The sequence below is a fragment of the Lissotriton helveticus genome, chromosome 6 (genome assembly GCF_964261635.1).
Source record: "Lissotriton helveticus chromosome 6, aLisHel1.1, whole genome shotgun sequence".
Lineage (NCBI taxonomy): Eukaryota > Metazoa > Chordata > Amphibia > Caudata > Salamandridae > Lissotriton > Lissotriton helveticus.
In genome coordinates, this window is record NC_136067.1 from 681,983,557 (window position 1) to 681,989,556 (window position 6,000).

The following is a 6,000-nucleotide window of genomic DNA, read 5'->3' on the forward strand; positions in this document are numbered from 1 at the left end:
CAGAAATGTGAGGAAAATGTGTTTTTTTAATCAAATTTTTATGTTTTCAAGGGATTCTGGGTAACAAACCCTGGGGGTAGGCAGGCGAGTCACCCCATCCTGAATTCCCCTGGGTGTCTAGTTTTCAAAAATGTATAGGTTTCCTAGGTTTCCCTAGGTGCCGGCAGAGCTAGGGTGCAAAAACTACAGGTAGGCACTTTGCCAAAAAAGGGTCAATTTGTAACTGCTAAATTTAGGTGTGACCACGTTGCATTTTGCGCCGTTTCCTGTCGCAGGCACAAGGCCGACCCACACAAGTGAGGTACCGTTTTTATCGGGACACTTGGGGTAATTCAGATTTGTAAATCAACTGTTATTACCAATTGAGCTTTCATGGATTTCTCCCTTTGAATGAAAGACATTGTGTAAAAAAAAAATCTTTATGAAAAATGACCAATAATTCTCATGCTAGTATGAGTATTCCCAACTTTGAAAATGTGCAATTATATACTGTTTCTGAACTCTATAATTTGTACCCAATTCAGAAATACATAGGTGTCTTTCATACAGATTATTCCATGTATACATTTTCCAAGACAAAGTGCACTATACCCAGTAAATGAAAAAATACCATTGCAAGTTGCTGCTCAGTTTTTGGATCTGGGTTCGTCGGGTTCTTGGTGAAACTACAAGTCCTATATATCCCCACAACCAGGAAGGTCTAACGGATGTAACGGTATATTGCTTTCCAAGAGCTGTCAAAATTAGAAAAAGTTATAGGTGAAAACGTTGAGACAAAAGGCTGTTTTTTTCAACAAAATTTCAAATATTCCAATATCTAACTGTTAGTTTCTATAACGAAACCTTCATGGATTTAGACAAATGACCCCTTTCTGAATTCAGAATTTTGTCTACTTTTCGAAAATGTAAAGCTTTCCAGGATCCATTATTGCTTTCAAACTCATTTTTACCATTAACTGGAAGGAGGTGGAAAGCTCTAAAAATAGCAAAAATAGGCTATGTCCCAGAAAAATGCCAAAACTGAGTGAAACATTTCGGTTCTCTGACAAAAGTCTGTCATTCCCTGAAAGCTGAGAAAATGGAGATTTCAGCCCCACAAACCCTTTTGTGATACCATTTTCAGGGAAACACCCAGAGGCTTTCATTTGCAGCCCGTTTTTCCCATTTTTCTGAAAAAAACAAAAAAATCACTATATTTTGGTTAATTTCTGGGCCCCCTCCAAGGGAATCCACAAACCCTGGGCGCCTTTAGAATCCACATGATGTTGGAAGAAAAGGACGCAAATTTGGTGTGGATACCTTATGTGGTCAAAAAGTTACAAGGGCCTAAGCGCGCACTACTCCAAAACGCCAAAAAAAGCCTCAGCACAGGAGGGGAAAAGGCCTAGCAGCGAAGGGGTTAAAGCCAGAATTCTTGACGAGAGGGTGAGACACTCCGTCAATCATCTTGTTGTGTTTGCTACTTTTAAGAAAGTTGGCATTTTTTTGCTCTTAGCTCTGTGTGCCTGCAGGCTATCTCCAATACACGTCAGGTGAGGGCAACAGCTGTACTTTGTACATTCCCTCTAGAGAGCCACACACAAAGAAAGCTTAGGTGTGACTTGACTGGCCATCCTCATCCTGATGGGCTATCCTGGGCAGGGCGGGAGGGAGGAGCTGGGCACAGCCTCACATTTACACCCGAATAGGCTGTGTGCTGTCCCCACACAGAGTACTACTTAACCCCCCGTAGTGAGTATGGAGCCAGGGCAGGAAGGGAGGATCTCTGTGCACTTCAAAGCCCTACTTTGAAGTCTCCCACACTTCAAAGGCACCACTAGGTATAAGAACAGGACCTATTGCCCTACCACTTCAGTACACTTCTGGACCTGTGGAGACTGCCAGGCAGAAGGACTGCTGTGCTGCTGAAGGACTGGCACTTTGCTGGAATACTGCTCTGGAAGAACTATATTCTTGCTGTGCTGACCTGCTGCCTGCTTCTTTCTCACCTGACTGAGAAGGACTGGACCTACATTTCTTGAACCAAGAGTGACTTCAAGGGCTTGCTGAATTGCCTCCTGATTGAAGTCTCAGAGACATAAAAGACTTCCAACTTACCTGCACCTGGACTCTGCCACCCCAGTCCTGGACCCTTGGAAGAGAGGCCTAAGGTGCTTCTTCAGCCCACCCATGCTTCTGCATTGAAACCGGCGTATCTTTGCCTTTGCGTGGCGCAGACCCTGTGGATCACCTTCAGAACCAGCACATTACCCTCGGAATCAATGTATCCTTTGCTACAGGAGCAAAACCGATGCATCACATAAGGAACTAGCTCATCGCTCACGGAACCGATGCATCGATGACTTTGTGTGGAGAAAACCAACGCATCTTCCCCTGTTGTGGGACTTGAACCGACACATTGCCTTGAATAAAACCCACATCTTCGTCAATGCAACCAGGATCAAGGTACTCTTGTTTAGCGGGTCCCTGTATTCGGCCTGCGCTCCATCGCAGTCGACCTGAACTTTTGAGTTTGTCCTGGTCCAGCGCAACTGGATTTCCCAAATAGGTGCTGTTGGACTTGGCCCTTTTGGCAGGTTCACCCCGAAACTTTTTGCATTTGCCTAGCCTGTTTCTGTAACCTGGTGTTGGTGATTTAAGGTGTCTGCGCACTTTTTTACTGTGGTACAGTGTAAAGTGTGTGCGCTCTCTATGTGTGGCAAGAGTGGGCTGGGAAAACAACTATTAAAGGAGGGTCTGGGGGACAATCTTTATCGACCTATCAGGTTCAAACCCCTAATGAACCATATAACAATAACAAAGAAACCTGACGGTCCGTCAAAGTGGAGAAAAAGAAGAGGCCACAAGAAAGTATCACACACCACTATCACGACTAACGGTGAAAGACCATCAGTTATGAAGAAGTCCTATCAGCCCACCCAAATGGCGGAACATCGTCCTCTAGGACCTTATCAGCAGGTTCTCATATGGCCAAGCTCTCATGTAATTGCTTGGTGCCAATTGATCCTGTACTGAAGGAAGATGTGTCCTCACTGAGAGTGGTACTGATAGGGTGCAGTGCTTGAGGAAAAAAGTGAGTGATTAAAATGGCGGTCAGGGTAGAAGAAATAGTTTATTGGTATCTCCCTGGACGTCTGGTTAAAATAAGTGTGATGACAGTGTAACAATATCACTGTACAGTAAGCATATACGATCTAGGCCAACATGTTTCTGCCATTATGGTAATATTTTACAGGCATTCTTCAGGGCCAGGCTGGAATAACAGCTACTGCAACATCTACTATTATCAGTGTGAAAACAAAATCAGAACAAACAAGTATAGCATGGTTAGGGTAAGTAAAATCGTGTGGTTGGATCAACCACCCTACCGTATCCTTGTAATAAAGAAATTAAAGAGCAATCATTTCCTGTAAACATCAAGAAGAAAGAAAAAAACTTTTTTGTAACAACGCTCTTTATCAACAGATGTGTGAAAAACAAATACTGTGGCATTCAATTACTACTCGGGGCAGATACGTGTATACCGGCCAGATAGAAACTTGTGCAGAGTATAAAGTCACAATCAGATAATCTGTGTACAAAAGCTTAATAAAACTAAGATGCACTTACCCAGCTTTGTGTGGGAAGTAAGCCTCACCTCACCCGGCAACAGCTCGGATAAAGAGGCTCCGCTCTATTGGACATATGGAGAAAGACAAATTCAGGGCATGATAGCTGTCACACTCTCCATATGTAATGTTATTATTTAAAAAAACTAGGTTGTTCACTATGGCACACTGGTCCCAAAGAAACGAAACGCTACATTCAGAGGGCTGCATTCAACTAGGACATATGTACTGGTTATACTACATATGTTACATGCAGTGTATTTAATTATCAGCATTTGTGAAAAAATGAATGTGGAAATTATATATAGAGACATCTCTGTAGTCAGCAAGTCAACTACTTGAAATAGATGGCAAGAATCAGGCATTATCTGGAGCCCACCTAGCTCAGCTAATAGTGATGTGAGCTAGACTCCACAGAGATGCTATATAAAAAACCGAAGAGAGGTTCGAGAGCCTCAACATAAGCAGAAAGGCAAACAAGTCCCTGGTATCTTGATGTCCTTACCTGTCCGTCGGTACCTCCAGGAATGAACCTGAGCCGAAGGGGAGGTGCCGACGGACAGGAGGAAGTGCGTATTTATACGTGCACCAATTGGTAGTGACGCCGATTGATCAACCTCACCTGCATGTGAGAGGCGCAGCCGAAGAATACATAGTAGACGCGCATGACGCGAGGCGAGCATCTCGGCCTTACGCATGCGCAATGGGCAGGAATCAATGCGGTGGGGATCAGCGCACTGAGTACGACGCCGGCATGTGAGAGCCGGAGCATGCGCACAGGACTACTCCCTCCGCTGTGACCTGCGCCTGCGTAGAAAAAGGCCGGAATCAGCGAGGCAGGGATCTGCGCACGGAATGTGTTACTGGCCTGTTGGGAAACAACGTATATATGCTGAACCAATCGCTACGCTGGGCAGACACTTGCAATCTTAATACAGCGCCTTGGCCGGGTAGAAGACGGGTTTCAGAAATGAACTCGGCTCCATGCCCAGAGATATCCAGCGTGTTATAGCGCAACTTAACTGGTATATGAGCTGGTATGTTCTTAGTCTCATCCCGGCAACAAAGATTGCCGTAGGGAAGAATTGCATAGTCAATTAGATATATATACAGGTCATTAAGCGATTTGCTATGAAAAAAAAGGGATTTTATGATCTAGCCCCTATGCTGATTATCTTTCTTCACTAATCTTGGATATGTGCACACTCGTTAAAATAGAATAGAGGGCAGGAATTACCAATATCTAAATGAACTAGCTAGTGTCAGGTACATGACTATGGTGTGTTCCTAAACAGTGTACATTTAACCCTGTACATACAGAATACAGTGTGTACTAAGAGTGACGCTCTCAATGCAAAGGGGTTACAAAGAGATGCGTGTCAAGCAGTATAACGGAACACCTCAGGACATGAGCAATAGCTAGTGGGTAGTGGGGGGCTGTGCTAGTGATGTGACTGAAATAAACTGTCATTCAGAGTGACACCCAAGGTATATTGTCGTTCAGCCCCTGGACGTCCGTCTTAAGTTTGAAAATCCAACGTTGTTCTCTAATAAATAGAAAACGTGACACATCTGTCACATGTGGTGGAATAAATGGTCGTTCCAGAACTACCCATTTGATTTCATCAGCTTTGTGTTTAAGCTCCAGAAAGTGATTAGTCAGGCGAGTCGATTGTTTGTTGCACCTGATGGTACTTTTGTGCTCGCTTATACGGAGCTTGACCTTCCTGGTAGTGTGTCCGATGTATATTAGTTTACATGGGCATGTTATCATGTAAATCAATTTGTCTGAATTACAGTTGGTGTGGTTATTCAAACGCCAGGGTTTTGCAGTCCCTATGTCAATTGTCAAGGTTTTGCATGTCTGGGGGCAGACAGCGCATCCTCCACACGGATAATGACCACGTACTGGTTCAGTGTTCCAAAGGGTATTTGTGCATACTTTTGGATGGTACCTCGGCCTGGTGTTATGTTATATTTACTTTTGTATGTTATGTTATATTTACTTTTGTATAGCGCACGGCTACTCAAAAAGAGTGTCCCGGCGCTTTGAGTAAGGAGGACTACAGTACAATAACATAACACAGTTAAAAAAAAAAAGAAGGAGACAGCGATAAAGAGGGCCAGGCCAGGTGTGGACCAGGTTATCCCTAATAATGGGGCCTCTTTTGAAGGCAAATAGGGGGCGTGGGATATCACCCATTGCTGTATTCAATATTTTCCAGTGTCTGAGGATAATTTTCTTCACATCATTGGAACGAGTGTTAAAAGTATGTACCATAGTCATACGGTCTGTAGTTGTTTGTTTGGTCTTGGGTTCCATAAGCGCTTCCCGATTGTTGTTTGAAGCTCTTTTACAGGCACGTCTCACCAGATGGTTCGGATAATGTCG